This window comes from Schistocerca cancellata, chromosome 4 (genome assembly GCF_023864275.1).
Source record: "Schistocerca cancellata isolate TAMUIC-IGC-003103 chromosome 4, iqSchCanc2.1, whole genome shotgun sequence".
NCBI lineage: Eukaryota > Metazoa > Arthropoda > Insecta > Orthoptera > Acrididae > Schistocerca > Schistocerca cancellata.
Genome location: NC_064629.1, coordinates 809,405,790 through 809,430,297, shown reverse-complemented (window position 1 = coordinate 809,430,297; position 24,508 = coordinate 809,405,790).

Sequence of the window (24,508 nt, the reverse complement as noted above, 5' to 3'; positions counted from 1 at the left end):
AAAATCGGTTTGCTCTGTCCGCTCATGAGATCCAGTAGCCTGTAAATGGATCCCAGGTTTACGAGACATTTCTTGACTTTCGAGAAGCCTTCGATACTGCCACCCACCGTCGCTAGTAAACAAAATGAGCTTACGAAGTACCAGTTAAAATATATAATTGTGTTACAGACTCCCTGCCCGCATCTCGTGGTCGTGCGGTAGCGTTCTCGCTTCCCACGCCCGAGTTCGATTCCCGGCGGGGTCAGGAATTTTCTCTGCCTCGTGATGGCTGGGTGCTGTGTGCTGTCCTTAGGTTAGTTAGGTTTAAGTAGTTCTAAGTTCTAGGGGACTTATGACCACAGTAGTTGAGTCCCATAGTGCTCAGAGCCATTTGAACCATTTTACAGACTTCCTGGTAAACAATAGTCAGTCCTTGACGGGCCCTACGTTGAATGCGGAAGGAGAAGTGTTATTTGGGTTTATAAGCAGTTGCAAATACAGCTAACGCCGAGTGCAGGGTGGTGGTAAACAAGCCGACATCCTAGAGGAACCGATGGCTTAGAGCGATGGAGCTCTTTTAGGTGGGGTGGCGGTGCCTTCCGTGGAGAATACCTCTCTAAAATTCACTATGCAGCGTCAGTTCTCCACATTAAGGACTGCTGAAAACTGCGTCCGTTCCTCATGTCTGTGACAACTGAAATAAAATCTGGCAGAGAGTTTACTAAATGCATCCCCTCGGTGAACTAAGAGGCAGATACGATATTAAGCCGGGCTTTCAGTTCTGAAAACCAAAGAAGGTCATAGTTGACAAGGCCAAAATAGACTGATTCAATCACAAGATAATGACCTATAGGATCACATTTGTGACGGTCTACTCTTAAACAAGAAATGAGGACATTGACCTGAAGAACGAGCCTCTATATAAATCGATTAGTGGCATCGCAATGAAAATGATCTTTATACACATTGAGAACAGAAGGGCCGGCCACTGTGGCCGAGCGGCTCTCGGCGCTCCCGTCCGGAACCGCGCTGTTGCTACGGTCGCAGGTTCGAATCCTGCCTCGGGCATGGCTGTGTGTGATGTCCTTAGGTTAGTTAGGTTTAAGTTCTAAGTGTAGGGGACTGATGACCTCAGTTGTTAAGTCCCTTAGTGCTTAGAGCCATTTGAAGCATTTCAGAATCGAAGGAAGTTTCTTAGATTGTTAATCAAGTCCATATTCCATGGATCATAGCTGTGAACTCTCGCTACAGAGTGGAAGACGTGAGTTACATTAGAACTGTAATACTTTTCTCAGCGAAACTTTCACTTTAATCTTCAACTATCTTTAATTCATTTTTTGTTGACATGATGATTTATACCTAACGCTATGTGTCGTTTCTCTCTCTCTCTCTCTCTCTCTCTCTCTCTCTCTCTCTCTCTCTGTTTAGAGTTTCAGAAATTCTTCTGTGAATTAGAAGAAATTATCAAGCCGATATGATTTCTGTTTGAATTTAATTTTATTATCTATTACATTCTTGACATCATACGGTAAGTAATGAAAGATATTTATTGCTGATTACATCTTTCCTTACCACTTTAAGGCCAAGTGATGGATAGTACAAGTCATTTTTCTTTTATTATTACATTTATGAATCTTGCTGTTGTTTTCGAGCTGTGGCGTTATTGGAGTATCTGAGCCATGAGGAAATGGTGGAGAAATAACACAACGATGAACTGGAAACGTACTCTGTTATACAAATTAAAGTCAGAGAGAGAATGGCATTAGATTTCTAGATCACAAGATATGAAGGAACACAGTCAATGAATTGAAAGGTCTCTCGAATTGGTTACCTCTCCTGAGACTAATTTTAAACCATAAAATTGACTTAACAATCATTCAAGGCAACGAGAAGTAGGACAGTGAAGTAGATGATTTCTATAGAAAACTGTATTCGTTAATCAATAAGTATAAAATAATTTTTTAAAAGAAATAATTTCCTTCCGTCGGCTGTTCTTCTATTTCATTACAGGTATTAATTATTTCGCCCTCTTTGGCATTATCGTGCCACATCATAATAAAAATTGTCATTCTTACAGTATGTTACGATTCACACTTCAGTGTGGTGAAGAACATGTGGTAGCCTCCATTCTAAGAGATTCGCATTATTGTATTTACAACTATCAAAGATGTAAAGTCCATGAATAAAATGGATGAGAAAAACGCTTATGCGGGTTTCTTCGCCGTATCAGCATTCACAAGAAATACTGTAGGATGATGTAGACGACTTCTATTTGTGACTTCAACGCAAGAGGTACCCGTAGGCCTGACGAGATGTAGATATGTAGGAGGGGGGCTGGTGAAATCCCCAGGGTCCAACCCTCCTGTGGGAGGAGGTAACTCTCCCGAGGTTCGGAACCTCCAGGGACAAGTTGACAAATATCAGACTGCTAGTGTCAAATAAATTTTGTATCATATAATAAATAAAAGCACCAGCGTAACCAATCTCTTAATTTCCACTTCATTTCTTTAGTTTTGTGCCATACAGGACAACTGCTTACAGTTCTATTTCGTGTTTAATGTTGAATAGATACTATTTTCTTTAGACAACGTGCGCTAAAACCATCTTGTGATGGAGTGAAAAAAGCGCTTCCTTTAATTGTCGTTGGAAATACTACCAAAAAATTTCCCCAGCAAATGTACACAGCAACAGCTGTGAAACGTCGTTATAATTTGATAGGTTTGCCAACAATATTCGCACAAGGTGATTTTACACCGAAAAAGAGTATACAGAAAATATTTTGTATTCAATGGTAAACACAACATAAAATATTTCCATTTGTACATAGCACTCCTGGGAGAATCATGATGATGATGAAGTCCCATACTCCGTGACGAAGCGTAGGGGAACGACATGGGAGACCCGCACCGCCGTACTAGGCAAGGTCCTAGTGGAGGTGGTTTGGCATTGCCTTCCTCCGATCGTAATTAGGATGAATGATGATGAAGACGACACAACAACACCCAGTCATCTCGAGGCAGGAAAAATCCCTGACCCCGCCGGGAATCGAACCCGGGACCCCGTGTTCGGGAAGCGAGAACGCTACCGCGAGACCACGAGCAGCGGACGGGAGAATCGTAAAAGTGAATAAATGAAACGACATGCAAGAGGTACATTTTCCAAACTGATGTTCGGAAGTAAAGATGTGATGTTCTCCTTTTGTTCGTCCGTAGCCAACTTCCATGTGAACTCTCATGTTACTTGATGTAATGTTATTTCTTGGTCAAAGCGGCTTGGTCTTCAGGGGTTAAGTTCAGAAAATTGGAGATCCAAATAATGGAAACCTTCTCGGAATATTAGAGCTCTTGAGTCACTATGATCCAGTTCTTGCAAAACACACTATCAACGTCAGAGACCGACAAGGAGCTGGAAAGCGTTCACAAGTGCATTATCTGTCAAGATATACTCAGAACGAATTTGTTTCTACTTGTGTCCATCATGTCAGAGGTGCCATCTTGGAACCGACATAAAATGAGAAATATTATTGAGTTATTGTTGATGCAACTCCTGATTCAATTCATACTGAAAAAATAACATTCATTCTGCGTTATATTTCCTTCAAGTAGGTAACTCACAAATATGAAATCTACTAATGGTTTTTAGGATTCGTAGACTGTAATCAGAAAACGCGAATAACTACTGAACATTTAATTCGATCAACACTTGTGAAACAATCAAATCTTATCAGCGAATGCAGCGGATGAGGTTATGATAATATAAGTAGTATTAGAGGGTCTTGTAAAGGAGCTCAGACATATTATCTTCAGTGAAATCCTCTTGCAAAATTTTCTCTGTGTGCTTGTCATAGCCTTATGTAGAGCACTTGCAGCTGAGGGTTGTCATGAAGAAGATGCTTTTTTCGGAGTGATACAACTTCTTAGAACTACCTCAGTAGCAGTCCGCACCGATGGGAAATTCTGAAATAGTGTGTTGGAAATTCTTTATATTCCAGTATGAAACGTCCTCTTAGAAAAATTAATGAATTACTGTGCTGATAAACCCCTTGCGTTATTTGATTTTCAAACAGCTGAGCAGAACTGAACGTACTCAGACATATCGCTCTTTACTTATTCTGATCAACACTAAACTGACACACAATATTTTTAGCGCAACGCGATCTGATTTTCAAAAATCCCTACAAAAGATTGGCCCTGACTAACATTAACCGATACCTTTCACAAATCACTTACCTCACAAAAATCTTCGTTACTCGAACTACTGCAATACAGCGAGCGCCACTACTGCCAGATAAATAAAAGATTCAAACTACTGAAGGCACTAACTACTGATAGGCATAGTTAGCAAATGAAAGATTTTGATAGAGAACAAGCAATGTATTTACCTTAATAGTGTTCAAAAGTCATAATGACATCCAGGCTTACAAATTTATTGTCTCTGATGGACACACGTCCAGATCATCCGCTCTCAAAACTCCGCCATCTCTCTCCCCACATCCACCACTGCTGGCGGCTCACCTCCAACTGCACCACGCTACGCGCTGTTAACAGCCAACTGCCCAACACTACAATAGCAAATTCCAACAATGCAAACCAGCCACAGACTGCACACAGCACAAGTCAGTGATTTTCATACAGAGCGCTACGTGGCGTTACCAACATAAAAAACCTAAACAGTCTACTTACACCATGTCTGAATATCGTTGGAGTGCTCGGGTTGACACTGCAATACCAATTGCAGTTCACTTAGATAAGATCATCATTGCTATTGAAACTCTCGGTAAGTTTAATTTGTCAGCTGAAATACTGTATGCGGTGCGGGGTGTTTTGGATTATGCGATATCATTCAAGTGTTTATTCATGACGTCAGCTCAACTAAAGTTGTTGGTACCAACTGACTACAGAAGTAAATTACTACAAGTTGGAAATACTACCAGTAATGTTGAGGTAAACACTTTGAGAACTTATTTAATGACCTAAAATGTCTTCGCAAAAATTGGAATGACATCCTCCCTGATTAAAGTTGTTGCCAGTGCAATTAACATCGAGCCTGAATTCCCGGCAGTGTGCACTGAGAAGAGGAGATCGTTTCATTCGGACAATCTAGTGTCTAACTTGAAAACCCGATACGAAGCAGTGAAGATTTTAATAGAAAAATTTGGGTTTTATGGAAATACTCGAAGATGATTGAAGATCAGGTTGCTGAGGCATGCAAGTTAAATATCAATGAATAGCATAATGACGTCGCAACAGATTTAGAAGAAGACATTAAATCTTTGAAAACAGTTCGTACTTCAAACTTTGAATACATTACTTTCGAACCATTAGAGCTCTTGAATGAGATTGCGGGCTTTCGAATTAATAATTGAGGTGTTGTGGTGGTGTGGTGGCCCTCAACTACGTACCCTCAGACTCAAAGTTGAAATATTAAGGTTTTGGCTGGTTTCGTTTTCTAGGGGCTGGGATACGTAGTTGCCACATTACAAGCCAAATACTGCTGAGTCTACAGTATACAATATGAATATACACATGAATCGAATGGTCAAAGGTTCCTATCACTCGGTAATTGCGAATGTAATGTAGAAATTTATAAACGAAAAATTGCAACTACATTAAATCTGCAGGTACTATTTTAACGACTTTAAATGATGAGTACGATAGCAGAAGTACCTTTTAGAATGTTGTTTATTACTGCAAAACACTTATTGGTGTCGATGGTCCAGCAATCAAATAAAATATAAGTTGAATAACAGGGAAACAATAGATTCCTATTGCACGTAATTAGTTATGAACAACAACATAGCTCGCGAGATATTCACTTCTAAACGCATACTACGTCTTCACTCTAGGAGCCACGGAAATCACACAAGAGCACAAGTCGGCACTACGAAATATTTCTATCACGCGCGACCACGCGCAAACCGCTCCAAGTCCTTCCCGCGACTCTGCGTCCCGTGTCCTGTGCGACTGTCCGTCGAGCCACACTGTTCCAAACCACCCCCGTGTCCTCTCTCGAAACGATACTCTTCTCCCACTTCCATCGTGCCTCCCCATTCCGAGCGCTGCGATTGGCTAGAGCGCTCGCGCCATGCCTTCAAGCCAACACACCCTCACAAACATAATGAAATACGTTCGACATACTGGATTTACATTTAAATAACTTGAAATTAAATAAATATTCCTTCGGATGAACCATAAACACGCTCTAACACACATTATTAAATACATTAACAAATTAAACAAACATATATCAAAGGAATAGAACAAAAGGTAGGCCCGTAGCCTAATGTCTCTCTGCTTTCTAAACCACAGTAAATATTTAACCAATTTCTTCATGAATAGTATATATCGGATATAAACAAAGATATAGACGAATAAATATCTTTATAAGCATGCTGCTACCATTTTTTCGTGTCACTGTGGAGTACTTACGGCCTGACGCAATCAATAGTAATCGGCCACTTTGACCTCCAATAACTCATGTACTATTCAAGTTACATGCCTGTAATTTATACCAATTTAGGTTTACACTAATAGCTTTATAAAGACACGTCGATCGACAAAATCGGATGAACCGTTTAGATTTTGGAAATTCGTTGCTGGGTTGTTGTTGTTGTGGTCTTCAGTCCTGAGACTGGTTTGATGCAGCTCTCCATGCTACTCTATCCTGTGCAAGCTTCTTCATCTCCCAGTACCTACTGCAACCTACATCCTTCTGAATCTGCTTAGTGTATTCATCTCTTGGTCTCCCCCTACGATTTTTACCCTCCACGCTGCCCTCCAATACTAAACTGGTGATCCCTTGATGCCTCAGAACATGTCCTACCAACCGATCCCTTCTTCTGGTCAAGTTGTGCCACAAACTTCTCTTCTCCCCAATCCTATTCAATACTTTCTCATTAGTTATATGATCTACCCATCTAATCTTCAACATTCTTCTGTAGCACCACATTTCGAAAGCTTCTATTCTCTTCTTGTCCAAACTATTTACCGTCCATGTTTCACTTCCATACATGACTACACTCCATACAAATACTTTCAGAAATGACTTCCTGACACTTAAATCTATACTCGATGTTAACAAATTTCTCTTCTTCAGAAACGCTTTCCTTCCCATTGCCAGTCTACATTTTATATCCTCTCTACTTCGACCGTCATCAGTTATTTTTTATTTTGCTCCCCAAATAGCAAAACTCCTTTACTACTTTAAGTGTCTCATTTCCTAATCTAATACCCTCAGCATCACCCGACTTAATTCGACTGTGTTACTGCTGGGTGTTACTTGTATAATTTATCGTCAGGTTCTAAACTTTAAACTAATAACGATATTTAAAATCTGATTACACCATCAGAATCGTCGTGCAAATAATAATAATGTACATATTTGTTTTTGAGGTATCATGATTCCTCTGACTACTATTAATTTCTATATGAACTGTGAAATGCCTGCCATTAAGGAAGGTTTCACAAAGTCAGCCATCTTTGACCCTCCCAGTGCCCAAGTTTCTTTCATCAACACAGCGTAGCCAAGGAATTCCCAGCCACTCGGTCGGCCTGGAGCACGCGCTGGGGCTCCCCTCATGCTCAGCTAACGTTCGGCACCACGTGGTTGCTGCCGGGCCGCGGCTTTGACGAACGTCCTGCGCGGCCGCCCCAACTCCGATCATAGAATATTTCCTGGGCGCTACAACTCGCCCGTTACCTCACAAGTTGCAACAGCATAAGTCGCGCGCCCATCTCGGATGAGAACAAACTCAATCTAAGTAGTGATTCTGGACATATCGTCATATAGCAAGAGGTAGGAAAAGGTAAGGCTCCCAAGAACATTGTCGAACATGATCATGTTGGTGGTCCATGTGTTATTATGTGGGAAGGCATAATGTTGCTTGGATGTGCTGGTCTCCAAATCTTTAAACATGGTGCACTGGCCAGTCAACGTTATTGTGCCACTGTTCTCCTCCTCATGTTCATCTTTTCAGGGGTGCATTCGGTCCTGACTTAATTTTAAAGATGACCATGCGCAACAGCATAGAAGAGCGCAGGTGGAGGAGCTTTTGGAACGAGAGGATATTTGGCGAATGGACTAACTTGCCCGTTCCCCCGACTTAAATCCCATCGTTCACGTGTGGGGTGCGTCGGCTAGACCTTTGCAGCACGCCCTCATGAGCCAACGACCATCCAGCAGTTGTCAACCGCACTCGTGGAGGAGTGCAACGGTCTGCTGCAAGACCTCCTTACTCCAGTTAAATAGCAGGTATACATTGTCAAATGTGGGATAGGAGATTTTCATTTTTTCAACATGTTCATATGGTTGGAAAGATTGGAAAACGAAGTTTTGCCAACAAAATTCATATTGGCTATACTTTCCGTACTCAAAAAGTTTTTTTTCAGAAAATCCCAGTGTCTTGTGCTCTTAGCACTTTGATGTCCATTTAGTTTTTAAAAGAGCATTTTCTACTAATTTGACAATTTTTCTCTGCATCCAGTGCTAAGGACGTTACTGTTCGACAAGAAATATCAATTTTGCAGGCTTTGTGCAAAATGGCAAAATACCTAGTTTTTGAGCACTTTTATTTCAGTTTCTCTTTATATAGTAAGAATATCTTATATATTCTGTTATACAGGGTGGCCCATTGATCGCGATCGGGCCAAATATTTCACGAAATAACCGTCAAACGAAAACCTACAAAGAACGAAACTTGTCTAGCTTGAAGGGGGAAACCAGATGGCGCTATGGTTGGCCCGCTAGATGGCGCTGCCATAGGTCAAACGGATATCAACTGCGTTTCTTTAAAATAGGAATCCCCATTTTTGTTACATATTCGTGTAGTACGTAAAGAAATATGAATGTTTTAGTTGGACCACTTTTTTCGCTTTGTTATAGATGGCGCCGTAATAGTCACAAACATATGGCTCTCAATTTTAGACGAACAGTTGGTAACAGGTAGGTTTTTTAAATTAAAATACAGAACGTAGGTATGTTTGAACATTTTATTTCGGTTGTTCCAATGTGATACATGTACCTTTGTGAACTTATCATTTCTGAAAACGCATGCTGTTACAGCGTGATTACCTGTAAATACCACATTAATGCAATAAATGCTCAAAATGATGTCCGTCAACCTCAATGCATTTGCCAATACGTGTAACGACATTCCTCTCAACAGCGAGTAGTTCACCTCCCGTAATGTTCCCACATGCATTGACAATGCGCTGACGCATGTTGTCAGGCGTTGTCGGTGGATCACGATAGCAAATATCCTTCAACTTTCCCCACAGTAAGAAATCCGGGGAAGTCAGATCCGGTGAACGTGCGGGCCATGGTATGGTGCTTCGACGACCAATCCACCTGTCATGAAATATGCTATTTAATAAGGCTTCAACCGCACGCGAGCTATGTGCCGGACATCCATCATGATGGAAGTACATCGCCATTCTGACATGCAGTGAAACATCTTGTAGTAACATCGCTAGAACATTACGTAGGAAATCAGCATACATTGCACCATTTAGATTGCCATCGATAAAATGGGAGCCAATTATTCTTCCTCCCATAAAGCCGTACCGTACATTAACCCGCCAAAGTCGCTGATGTTCCACTTGTCGCAGCCATCGTCGATTTTCCGTTGCCCAATAGTGCATATTATGTCGGCTTACGTTACCGCTGTTAGTGAATGACACTTCGTCGCTAAATAGAACGCGTGCAAAAAATCTGTCATCGTCCCGTAATTTTTCTTGTGCCCAGTGGCAGAACTGTGCACGACGCTCAAAGTCGTTGTCATGCAATTCATGGTGCATAGAAATATGGTACGGGTGCAATCGATGTTGATGTAGCATTCTCAGCACCGACGTTTTTGAGATTCCCGATTCTCGTGCAATTTGTCTGCTACTGATGCGCGGATTAGCCGCGACGGCAGCTAAAACACCTACTTGGGCATCATCATTTGTTGCAGGTCATGGTTGACGTTTTCTTAAATAACGTAACTATCTGGCGAACGGTCCGGACACTTGGATGATGTCGTCCAGGATACCGAGCAGCATACATAGCACACGCCCTTTGGGCATTTTGATCACAATAGTCATACGTCAACACGATATCGACCTTTTCCGCAATTAGTAAACGGTCCATTTTAACACGGGTAATGTATCACGAAGCAAATACCGTCCGCACTGGCGGAAAGTTAGGTGATACCACGTAATTATGCGTTTGTAACTATCACAGCGCCATCTATCACAAAGCGAAAAAAGTGGTCCAACTAAAACATTCATATTTCTTTACGTACTACACGAATATGTGTTTAAAAAACGGGGGTTCCTATTTAAAAAAACGCAGTTGATATCCGTTTGACCTAGGGCAGTGCTATCTAGGGTGCCAACCATAGCGCCATCTGCTTTCCCCCTTCAAGCTAGACGAGTTTCGTTCTTTGTAGTTTTTTCGTTTGATGCTTATTTCGTGAGATATTTGGCCCGGTCACTATCAATGGACCACCCTGTATATCCGAGTCGAACATCTTACTTTGTGATATTCCATTACTCTGTGTGCAATCGTGTTATTCCTGGACATCTGTCTATTGCGATTCGTAATTATTAGTCGAAGTTAACCTTCAGTGCATTTTAGCCATGACTCACTCACATTTTTAAAACTACGTTATTTACTCATTATATACATTACCCAATCTGTGAGAGAAAACTGAACTATCATTAGCTGAAACAGAGAAACCGAAACAGGTGGCTAATTTTAATTGTACAAAGAAGACATGCAATACTAACGAAACACGGGTAGCTTTATTATAATTAAAAAGGTATTAAAGTTTACTAACACTTATTACTGTCACTTCTGGATGCGTAATACTTCCGACAGTCTACTTCAACTTTTGCCGTCTTGAGATGGACAAGTGAGTCACTTCCGACGTTTTGATGGATCAAGTTCCTCGCTGTCACCGGAAAGGAATTGAGTAGTAGATGTGGGGTAAGTAGATCGAGTGGGCCCAAACGGACCTGCTCTTCCAATAGTGAGTCGGCCTCTTTCATATCGCTGATTTCGACGTCCATTGCCTCAATAATTTCCGTAAAATCTACTTCTTCACTTCGTATGTAAATTCTGGCACGTTTACACAGTTGAATTCACTGCAGTTCTTGCAACTGGAAGAAAATTTCAAATCTGCTTTTCTGCAGGAGCTCATTCCGCCATAACTCAACTTACACGAGCACGAAACAACGTGAAGAAGTAACTCAGGTGGTGGACCTTGGCTCAGTTCAACAGGCCTCTGACGTTGTTTACTGTAAATCCAGCTCTATTTCTCAGCAGGTTTCGATTCCCATCCAACTATGGACTTGCTAGTAGCTCCGTAACGAATAATGTTGCACAGCTTCTTTTCTCGGTGACAACATCGTAAAATTCAGTTTGCTTTTTGTGGCAGACTTGACGAATAGCTGGTACCGCGAATCGTCTAGCGGCTCGAATCTGCTGACACATCCATTATACAATGCGATAGTAAACTACTCTCCAGCTATTATTATTTATTTACGGTAGCGTCTGGTTTCTTGAATGTGCCAAGTGCTGAGTTAAGGTGTTCGTGTTTCTTTTAATAATGTTGCAAAACTTCGATTTCCCTTGATCGAAAAAAGCGGATGTTGTAACACATTAATTAACGACGAGAGCTAGCAGAGTCACTGTAGAGCTTCTAGGGTGCAGTGCAAAACAGCTTGTCTTCTGCACTTCCTCTTTCTGCTTTAGATAAAACAAGTCCTCTATGTTTTGTCCTAAGCCAGTCATTAGCAGAAGGAGGTCAACATCTAACATGGCTGCCTTAGTAGGTACTGAATGTAATGTCAGTGCCGGCCGCGGTGGCCGTGCGGTTCTAGGCGCTGCAGTCCGGAACCGCGAGACTGCTATGGTCGCAGGTTCGAATCCTGCCTCGGGCATGGATGTGTGTGATGTCCTTAGGTTAGTTAGGTTTAAATAGTTCTAAGTTCTAGGGGACTGATGACCTAAGATGTTAAGTCCCATAGTGCTCAGAGCCATTTGTAATGTCAGTGATGCTGTATATGTTATCTCTGCTGCATAGTGAGATGTTCAGTTCCAATGTATAACGTATCATATAACATATTTCTAACATACAAACAGACACTGGAATAAAAGTGCTCAAAAACTTGGTATTTTTCCATTTTGCACCAAGTTTCGAAAATTGTTATTTTTTAAGGAACTTCAGCGCCCTAGTTACTGGATGCAGCAAAATGTAGTAATAATCACCTTGCAAAACGTCGTAACAATCACCTTTGTAGAGAATTATGTGCTCTTTTAAAAAGTAAATAGACACCAAAGCGCCAGGAGCATAAGAAACAAATCTTTTGACTACAGAAAGTTTAGACAACATACGTTTTGTTGGGAAAACTTGGTTTCCCTATCTCTCCGGTCATATGAACGAGTTAAAAATATAAAATCTTATATCCCACGTTTTGCGACGTATAGGTTTTTTTCAGACAGTTTTATTGGACTAACCTTGTGGTCAGTATGGGAGCACGTTGCAGAGCGTGCATTCCGACCGTAGTTATCATACACCCTATTAGGAACCATGTCCCGCCTTTTGTAATGTCCAGGGGACCGTCATATACAGCAGTGATTTTAGTGCAATTATTATCTTTGAATAAGAGTGTTGCTTCTGTTCGCCTCATTCGTTTTTTGTATTAGGTGCTTTCTTTACTATATTGTAACAGTTCTTTCCACGTACGGTCCAAGTTTCATCGAACTTCGTTACCTGGCAGTGTAATATCATGCGATAGTGGATAACTTTTGCACACTGGTGTAATTTACACTGATAATTTCTGGATTCTTCTTTCAGTATGATTTGTCTATTGTTGCCATCTCATCCTCATACCTACGTCCAGGTGATTTGTCATTCAACGATGCAGGCTTATGAAAGTTTTTCACAATTTTTCCAACAGGGGCTTCGTGTACATCAATTTTTGCTGTGATTTTATCAAATCATAGAAGATCAAATTAACAATGTTGAGACATCCATAATAAAAAAATTGAATGATGAATAACAGTGATGAAAATATTATGAAACTGTAATGTACAAGGATTTGTCTTCGTCCCTGAAGATCCAACTGGCTTTTAGAGCAGTGGTCCCCAATCTGTTTTATACTATTACTCCGTTAGATGTCAAACAATACCCTCAACAGAGTTTATCACCAAGCTAGTAATATGCGCATATTTTGGAATCAATAAATAATTAGTCAATGAGATGATGGGTACTGCATATTAGCTACAAATCGTTTGCAACCTAGTGAAAGTCTCTGATTGTGAAACAGATGTATACACAACAGCATCTGAAATTCTCAGCACTCACCGATGGCCAGAAGTTTCCTCCGTCAGTCACTGTTCAATTGTTGTTCATTCGTTCATTCTTCAGTTGTTCCCTTAACGATCGAGTCAGAATAATAGATATCGGTAGCGTACCTACGCTACTTCTGACGCACTTTGTTTACATTTGTGACGTCATGTGACCCATGTCAGCACCCTACCCATGATGTCACAAACCAGGTCCTCCTTATCAGTGATGTCATCATTCTTATCAGTGAGTTCATCAGCCTCATAAATGGCGTCATCATGACATGTCACGCCCCCTCCTGTCTCCCTCTCCATTTCCCTCCCCTCTGACCTTCTCCAGCCAATCACAGCACAGTGTTATAATGAGACAGTCAATCATAATTTAGCTGTGGAATCACACAAGGTTTATTTTAAATCGCTCCAAGTTCGAAAAAATGCAATTTTTTAAAGAATTCTGTGCAGCGAAATGTTTAAACTTTTTTGCTTTAGCAGTTCTGTTGAATCGCATCACAACTGAAGCTTTCAAGGCTGAAAATGAGGAGTAGTGATTAATCTTATGTTTTTCCATTAGCATCCTGAAATGTTTTTCGTAAAATTAAATACATAAATCTATTTGTAAACTATTAGAAATTCTATTACGTCTCCTATACATTTTTCTAAAGGCATCTGCAACCTCAGCAACAGTTTCTGTCTTATGGCAGACACCTATGCATATATGGGTTACAGGTCACTTACTGTCAATACATATTTATAACCTGACTTGTATTTGGAATATGCAGTCAGGTCAAGCAAATCGGATTACTGAAGGCCATCAATTCCTTTCATGATACACACTCTGTTCAAATAATCTTTGCATGTTGAACGAAGCTATTTCAGCCTTCATGTTGATTACAACGAAATCAATTACAAGAGCAAGATCTCGTGAGAATGAGGTATGAGTAGTGAGGCATTTCTTTATATAATATGGTTCTGAAGGATAACAAACAAAAAATGCTCTAGATATAAAATATATCAATTAACATGTTACATTTCTTTCACTGCTTAAAAAAAACATAACATTGCAGTTCTTCCAGTGTTCAAAAACAACGTCCATTTCGTTCATTGATGCCGTATGGGATAACTCGCATGTGACAGTCACATTATCACTGTCCCGACAACTTCACATTTAACTGTCCAGTCACTGGTTTGTGTTGGTTGACGGCCATTTTCGATCAGTGGGCAGGAAGTGAGGGGCAACCCATGTTCTCAATATTTTGCACATCATAGTCTGGCAACAAGTCTTTAATTCACTTTCTCAAAATCCTTCACATAAACACGCAACTCAAATGGAATAATTATGCTTAAACCATCCAGCGCCATCTCCAAAGATACACCAGCTGAGACCGTACTGTGATGGTGATAATTTCTCATCAATCAACTCATAGTAGGGCGTTGTCCACTGTAGAATAAAACACCTGAAGCAACCACACTGCTCCGAGAAATACGCAACATTCGGAAGGAAACTATTGTCTATGGTGCAGAATCCTTAGAAACCAAAGAAGACCATAAATGGTCCTGAAAAAAGGGAACATATCAGTGAGCAGTCTCACGCTATTAAAAAGTCCTAAGCGTGGGAGAAGTTTCTCTCTTACTTTGAATAAGACATCTGCCACCTGCAATAAATACACGACTGCGAACTGTCTCACAAGTCATATACAGTTTCCAGTTGAGGCCACAATCGAGAAGTGTCTTATCAGCGTACTGAATATATAGCAATGAGCAAACTCACGAAAACTCCAGACCCTCTTCCTAAGCATGGGCAAGTCTTTTTCCATCTTACCTTCAGTAAGATGTCCGACAGATTACTGATAATCTGTGGCTGTCAGGACTTCTTGTCTAATCTAAAGACACAAGATGGTCGCACTTCCTGTCCTATGACCATGACGTCACTTCCGGTCGACAAATTTCGAGACTCCTTTTATATTTAAAGGGTTAAAAATGGTTCAAATGGCTCTGAGCACTATGGGACTTAACTGCTGTGGTCATCAGTCCCCTAGAACTTAGAACTACTTAAACCTGACTAACCTAAGGACATCACACACATCCATGCCCGAGGCAGGATTCGAACCTGCGACCGTAGCAGTCCCGCAGTTCCAGACTGCGCGCCTAGAACCACTAGACCACCGCGGCCGGTTAAAGGGTTAAATCTCGCACATATGGGTATGTATTGTTACCCAGTTAGTTAAAGGCGCCATATCCATAACAGAATCGTGAATAACCTGACAGTATGCTATTGTATTTTTTGGTAATGGTGTTTGCATTTCAGTTCTCGTATCAAAAACAGACAATTTCAGTGCTGCTACATCTTGTCGTGAACAATCGATTAAATGGATGGGGCACATCTGGAACTTTGTACGACTCACTAGCGGATTCTCTGTCCACAATACAGCGACTGAAAGCTGCAGTGCATTTCATGCGCTTGCGCAGTTTATTTATGCTAAAATCGACTGTATAGTTCTCTTCAGGATATTTAGATGAATTTCGATGTACCTTAAACTCTATTATGTATTTGACATCGAATATTCTGCAAGCACTAGGAATCGAATTCCTGTTTGTCGGAAACGCTAAAATTACGTATGTTGCTACTTCGAGCTCTGTACTGAATTTAACTTGCCACGTCCATGAATTAATTTTTGGTGCAACACATTCAATCAAATGACAACGAAGGAATGCTAGAATATGGTATAAATCATTTTTTAAGATGTTCCATAATCATACTTTTCTTTCGCAGACACACGTATTCTAAGTCAATATAAGTAAACGCTCTCGTTAGAGGACTGTTTGAGGAGATTTTTTTTTTCATTAGGTAGAGACCAAGTCCATTTTTCCTATTTGGTCCTAAGTACAAGCTGTTTTTTTTTCGCGAAGTGCTGTTGCTTCCATTGTATGATTATGACTGAATCTCAGTTAATTGTTAGCAAGCAGTCTTTGCATCATTAACTGCCTTAGCAATCCCCGTCGCTCCACCAGGTAAACATCCAAGCTCTGATAATGTAGAAAATTTTGTTTTGTGAATGGGTAAGATGTCCTCTCTGCAAATTAATTTTGCTTTTGGAGCTACTTGTGAAGGAATTTTAAAACTATTTTCACAGCTGTTATGAGATTACCGCCCGGCTTCATACACTTTAGACTACTTCAAAACTGTTTTCAGACGCATGCCCATTTTAACTTTAGCTTTCATTCCACCAGTCACTGCTAAGGCAGTCAATTTTTCACTGAGATTAACAGTCTTTTGTCTTCACTCTACACCATGCTCTTTCAGTCAGAATCCAGCCTGTTCGATGTCTTGTCAGACAACCTGTGTGGGTGCATTGCATAAGCGATGTTGTGTTCCTTGCTTGCTGCAAATGTTGGATTATCTCCGACCTCACCTGCCTGTTTATCCAGTCCATCAAATTTATTCCCGGCTGACAGTTAGAGTAGCCCCGTATATTAAATTATATGGGTAAGTTGTTACTACTACGATTAAGGAGACGAATTCCGCCTTACGAGTGATATACTAAATTCTATGCAATGATCAGGTGCTGCAAGGCAGAAGGATCCTTAGTACGTTTGAAGACGCAATTCAGGAAGCATGCACTTCAACTTCTCATCAGTCCTATTACTGATGAAAGTGGGTTATAGCCACACAATCGCAAACACGGTCAACTACTTCCAGATACATCAGATGTATTATACCTGGTCCTTCCTACTGTGCAAAAACGAATGTGATTATTTTCTCCTTCACGAAAATGGTCTAGCGAAAGTTTGAATGAATGGTCATTCACAGGTAGATGTTGATGGAGATGATTTAGTGAGTCACAATGTAATATACTGGGGAACCAGGGGATTGCATAATCTACTGTTTAAAATTAGACCTTCTACAAGGAGTTACACGGTTTGAGATCTTGAGAATTACGTTAAAATTCTCAGGGATACTACTGCTCCTGTACTACTCCTCCTTCGCAGGCCATAAATATATCAGTATCATTAAGTCTACTGTTTTAGAAAAAAGTGGTGGTGAATTATTCCTGACAGATGATGAGATGCATACTGATATTACAGAGAACGATTGGAAAATAGTCTCCAGCGAATCACGAGCACATATCAGTTTTGTTCGCTGAAATAATCCGAATGAATTGGTGGAACGATTAATATTCTTGCTAACATCGAAAGCAGTGGGCAATAACTCACATGATAATGAAATAATATTATTGAAGAGGAGCTTCATGAATCATTGATTATTGTTTAAAGTTTGCAGTGGCTGAGGGAAACAAGGAGAAAGCCCTAGTTTCGGAATGGGAAGTTGCGTATAAGAGCATTAAGTAAGTTGAAAGACAATCACAAAATTCGTGTTTCGTAAATTTGAAAGCTTTGGAAACGATTCACATAATTATTGTGTCGAATGAAACTGAAATATGATGCTGTGTCACCAAGATAGAACATGCTTTCTAGTGCTCAATAATCACATTTTGTGCACATCAGAACTTGCTGATTCTACATGTATGTTTCTGAAAGTCAGAATTTTGCTTCTCCCATTCCTTACTTTTGTTCTAATTGACAAAAAAAGTCTCTGATAAATTTCATCTCAATCCAACAAATTCTAGGCGACCCTCAAACATTTTGAAGATGGAACATAGCTCCGCAACACTTATTTCTGTTAAACCGCATTGTATTCTTCTGTATCTCAACTGTATACTTGTCTTTCGTGATAATAATGTATGTGATACATTCAAGTAAACACAGCAATTGTTTAAAATCATATTAAACAATATTACTGAAAATTTCATTCGAGACATTGAAAAACCAAAATGAAAAGTTTGAGAAGTATCTAGTTTATTTTCGGCAATACACACATTTTCAACCTGAGAAGCATTTTTTTTTATTTATAATAATCATCTTACAACATTCATAACTGTAGAATAAAATATGATTCGATTGAATGAACACTGATTATTATTTGATCATAAGAGACGATTTAGTATCAGCTGCGTATTTTTTATGGTCTCCAGCAACAATCTCTAAAACAAAATGTTCCTCACTTTTGTCTTATGTGTGAATGTTATCGTAGTTCTGAATGTGTTTGTCACCTCTTTCATCATCATTCACAACAACCATCTCCTCAAGCTTTTGAACTGCACTTTAAGAGTCTTTGAGGTGAAAATTAGTACTAACAGAAAACCTCATAAGAAAGTTTTCGCTACAGGTGTTACAAAAGATGAAAATTCAACATTCGTAAAAGAAGACAGATCATTTTCGCGCATAATATACCTTTTCGTGTGATTTTTTTGCTTCTGCTTCTTCACCTTTTTCTAATTCGAAGATAAATTGACCTATATTTGCTTTGACCTTTGTTGAAACGTTATCATCAAAGAAAGCTAAAGCCACAGTTTCTGGAGGTAAGTACCAGAGTTGATTTGATTTTTTTTTTCAACAGCCTTACTGATCACTGGTTTAGTGTCATGATAATTTATCAGTTGGCTCATAAATAGACAATCATGGTAAGGTGTCTTAACTGCTTCTGTTGACAGAAACGAAGCTCGGACGTACACACGTGGAAGAAAAATACAGATTCTTGTTAACGGGTTCTTCCATAGGGAAGATAGGTGAAACTGATCTTGAAGCATGTATAGTTTGAATGGATACATGCTCTTTGAAGCCACCTAGAATGAGTTACAGCTCCTGGGATGTGAAACGACATCACATTCTTTGGAATGTTGCCAAGAAAGATCACCGTTAACCCCAGCAGTTCTCGGTAATCATTTCGTGGTTGCTTCTGCGTAGAGACCTGGTTTTGAAAAAATCGGAGAATAACAGATCGTACATCATCAGATGTTTCACTGCTGCCGGTTATGCAAGCGTTCTTGTCGAGTTTCGGCCAAGTTACTCTACATTTCTTGAAAAGTTCCAAGTCCGGTCCAGAAGTCGCTCCCCTCAGTGAATCGAAACAGGTCCGCAACACCGCTTCAGAACTGTGGTGACAGCAACGGAGGTATGATAGGTCACTAACGAACAATTTTTCTACATTTTTACAGCTCCATTTAGTCGACCTGCTTGCTGTCGTGTAACAGCAAAGTTCTTGCGTTTTGTCAGCTATATCCTACTTCTTTACTGTCTGGTAAACAGCCATGACTTGATATTCTCCGGAAGATGTTGGGATTTCAGGGACTCCCAGTAATTGTTGCTTGACTTGAAAGGTTACTGATATCGCCCCACTGTATGTACCTTTTAACACCTTTGAGCGCTGGGAGCAACTTCCCATCGTAGTACAACACTACTGCTTGGCAATCATTCAGGTTTAATTTCTGCTGAATTTCTGCATGTTTCGCTTCTCTAAATTTTTTCTGAGACATTGAAAAGAAGTTCGATTTCAACCATGTTTCCAGTTTCATGTTCGAAAGCATCTGCAGCAGCCGTTAATATTTAAACCCCATTTCTGTCCCTGATTTTGTAGCTAACAAATACTTCAGAGAGATAGGGAGTAAAAAACAGCAATGTACCTTGAGTTTTTGTCTCTGCTGAAACTTTTACTCTTAATGATATTTGCCGACGGACAACAAAGTAATTTTCGCTGTCATTACTACTATCACTTCCTTGTCTTCTTGATGTTAAATGATACTTGTAATACGAGGGTTGTCCAGAAAGTAAGTTCCGATCGGTAGCGAAATGGAAATCACTGGGAAAATCCGGTAAAGCTTTGCACAGATGTGTTGGGTAGTGTCTCAAGTATGTCCGTTGATCGTGTCGCGTCGCTCTTTTACGTTTTGAGTGAACCGTGAGCGCGTAAAGATGCATAGGGAATAGCGTCCCCCACCAATTATCAGGGCCTGGTTAGCGATTTCGCCTGTGTCATGCAGCCCACATAACACAACTGTCGAGCAGTTCCTTCTTCATGCCAATTCTCGGCCGCACACTGCAGGGGAAATGAAGACGCTCCTGAAGTATTTCCGATGAGAAATGTTTGATCACCCACAATACAGTCCGTAATTGACTCCCCCTGAGTCTCATCTCTGCTCACAAGAACGGCTGGCTGCGAAGACAAATTTTTTCCACAGACAACGAGATGCAGACCAGTGCAGATAACTGGCCGAAAGCACTGACGGCTGCTTTCTATGACGAGGATATTGGAAAGTTGGTACAACACTACGACAACACTCGAAATTGGAGCGGCGACTATGTAGCGAAGTAGGTGGAAGGTGTACCTAACTGTTGCAAATAAAACGTTCGTGGTTTTCACTGTGGTTTCCATTTTGGGACCAATCGGAACTTGCTTTCTGGACAACCCTCGTATATTAGGATTAAATATTATTTTATATTACGAATAAAGTCTTAAAGGAGGCTTATTAAAATAAGTATTTCTTACAAGAAATTTATGTAATAATAATGAGTGTAAAAAACTTTAATAAAATTCACACAGTAAAAATTTGAAAAACCTTCGTCGATGAGGGTCGTCTTGTAATTGTTCTATTGAGCTAAAATTTAGCACATATCGTTGTGTATTGATTGGAACAAAATAAGGGATGGGTGCTAAGCTTCTAGAAAGCTGAAAAATAAGGGTCACCCTACTCTACGTTGTGGAGTGCTATAAAAGCCGGAAGAGTCACTGCAATAGCTTTGTCATTGTTGCCCCACCATCAGAGTCCACTTCATCATTGTAGTTTCCATCATCATTCATCATTTTTTCCGCAAAATATAAGTGTACCATGCTCTACATATTACAACTAATAAAATCTATATATTTTGTATATCAGTTACTTCTTGAAATAAAGGATATTACGGATTCCTATGCTTGCATGTTAAAGAATTCGAAGCATTTGGGTATCAGCGGAAGTGCAAGACTATCAGCCTTGCAGGAGGGACGGCGCCATCCAGGGTTTAGCATGAGACGTGTCAACATCAAATCTGTAGTGGTGATGATGGTTCATCAGAAAGACTGCAGAATATATCCACCATCAATACTCTCGAGCGTCAGTGCAGGTGAACTTAATTTTCTCAACAGCGGTGCCACGTTAAGTGATTTATCACTGAAGATTGAACAACATGAACACAGTTGATTCTGAAAATGGTGATATTTAAATTTTTTTAAGGTTCCGCATCTCAACTGGTAAAAACGGAAAGCTTATAGCATCAGTTTGTTGTCCGTCCGTCCGTCTTTCTGTCTGACTGTTAAAAATTGTTTTTCTCGGAAACGGGTAGACGTGTCAAGTTGAAATTCGTGCCACATTCTGCGATCTTCTGTCACTTAGTGGTATAGAAAATTGAAGTTTCTTAATCAATGTAATCAAAAGATATGGGCATTTATGTCATATACTTTGATACTCGTGACCTCACTCATCAAAATCTTCAGGGTACTTCCCTTTGGCCTAGAATCATAAAATTCGGCGGGAAGCAAGGTTTCACAGTAAAATAAAACCCCGAAAAATGTTAGTTTGTAATTATCTCAATCAAAAAAATGTTTTTGACATTTATTATCTGACTGTCTGTATGTCCAGCTGTCTGTTAAGACCAATGTTCCTCATAAATGGGTAGACGTGTCAAGTTGAAATTTATGTCACTTACTACGGTCTATGGTCCGTAGGTGGTGTAAAATAGTTAAGCTTCTAAGTTAGTGCAGTCAAAAGATACTGCCATTTCTGTAGTTATGTCACATATTGTCATCATCATCATCTTGGACAGTTTCCAGCCACTGGCTGGGTCTGTCGGGAACACAAGCCTCTCCATCGTGTTCTGTCTTTCCACCATTCCCCCTCTTCCACCTTCGTCCAGTTCTCTCCTCTTCTCGTTACACATTCCTTCACTCCCTTCACCCATCTATCTCTTGGTCTTCCTCTGGGCCTCTTCCCCTCCAGTTGCAGATCAAACATCCTCTTTGGAATTCTTCCCTCATCCATTCTCTTCATGTGTCCATACCACTGCAGTCTTGATTTTTCTATCCTGTCCTGTACTGGTTCCTCCTTTAGTCTTTCCCTCACATACACATTTCGCAATCTGTCTCGTCTTGTTACACCCAACCTGCTCCTCTGGAACTTCATTTCGCTAGCCTGTATTCTACTTTTGTCGCTTTTGTGCATTACCCATGTCTCACTTCCGTATGCCAATATGGGGACAAAGTAGGTTCGGTATATAATTCCCTTGGATTTCTGTGGCACCTCCTTGCTCCAAATAAGCCCCCTAATGCATTTGTAGAACTGCCCTGCTTTTCTGCACCTTTCATTTATTTCCATTGCGTTTCCCCCCTTACTTTCAATCACGCTTCCCAGGTACTTGAAGTTCTCTACCACTTGTAGTTTTTCCCCTCCACAAGTTATATCCACATTTGGCCTATTCGTCTTCCTTGTTGTGACAATTATTTCACTTTTCTTTGCAGAGAAATGCATTCCATATTGTGCTGCCGTTGCCTCCCATGCATCTAACTGCTCTTGCACCTCCTTCTCGCAATTTCCCCATAACATCAGGTCATCGGCAAAAAGCACTGCTTTCATTTTATGATCTCCAATTGCATCTGACACTTGCTGTAGGATTTCATCCATAACAATAATAAACAATAAAGGCGAAAGTGCACTTCCCTGTCGCAGCCCATTTTCCAGCTTGAACCATGCAGTACATTCCCTCCCCACTTTCACACAACTCTCACTTCCCTCATACATTTTTCTGACTTTTCGTGTTATCTCTTCATCTATCCCTTTTGCGTTCAGCACATCCCAGAGCTTGTCCCTACAGATACTGTCATACGCCTTCTCAATATCTAAAAAGGCCATGATTAAGTCCTTCCCGTACTCATAGTGCCTTTCCTGCAGTTGCCTTACCGCAAATATGAGGTCCGTTGTTGATCTTCCCGGTCTGAAACCATACTGCTCCTCTTGCAGTCTACTTTCAATACTGCTTCTTATTCTCTTCTCCAGGATCTTTTCATAGATTTTTCCACAGTGGCATAGCAGGGTGATTCCTCTGTAGTTCTCACATCTCCTTTTATCCCCTTTCTTGAAGATCGGGACTATAATTCCTTTCTTCCAATCCTCAGGAATTCTGTTCTCCTTCCACACCACCCTCAGCACTCTGTATAGCCACTGGGTTCCTACTTCTCCTGCTGCTCGTATCATATCCACTGTTACTTCGTCCCAACCTGGTGCCTTGCCCCCTTTCATCCTCTTTATGGCTTCTTCCACTTCATTCCAAATTAGATCATCAATTTCCCCACTATTATCATCGTCTGCTGCCTTAGGCTCTCCATCGCTGTTAGTTACCCGCTTGGCGGCATTCAACAGATCTTCAAAGTACTCCTTCCAAATCTTTTTGAGCTCATGCATTTCCTCCACAACTCTTCCATTATTATCCATGATCCTCAGGCACTCGCTTCTGTCCTTCCTCTTATTTCTTACCATGGTGTAAAGTACTTTTTTGTTCCCTTCACTGTCCTCTTCTAACATTCTTGTCCATTTTTCCATCCACTTCTTCTTCTCCGCCCTTACTATGGTCTGTGCCGCTTTCTTGCTTTCCTTATATTTTACCCTAGCTTCCTCTGTTCGGGTCTGGAAACATTCTCTGAAGGCTTTGTTCTTTCGAAGTACTGCCTCTTTACATATGTTGTTCCACCATGGGGTTTCCTTACTTCTCCTCTTTGTGCTAGTTCTTCCGCACACAATCTCAGCTGCCTCAACTAGGGCCCTCTTAAAATCTCCCCATTCTTCTTCCACTGTTCTCTGATCTTCCTTTGGCAGCTTCTTCCTGATCAGTGTCTGGTACTGGGTCCTCCGTTCATCCTCTTTCAGCATCCATGTCTTCAACCTTTTCTCCTGTATATATGTTGCCCTCCTATCTTTTTTCTCTCTCAGGGTGGCTACCAACAGCCGATGGTCACTGTCTAAGGCCTCAGATGGAACGACCTTAACATCTGTGAGGCTGCTCATCATCTGCCTATCCACTAGTACATAGTCTACTACTGAAGTTTGGGACCAGTCCCCACTGTCACATATTGTAATACTCGCAAACTTATTCATTAAGACCTATAGGATACTTCCCGTCGACCTAGAATTATGAAATTTGGCGAAAAGGGAGCTTTTACAATAGAAGTATAGGAAAAAAGTCGGGAATTGTTACTCTGTAATTATATTACACAAAAATTTTCTTTTGTCAATTGTTATCCGACTCCGAATTTAAAATTAAAATAATCTCGAAAGTCTGT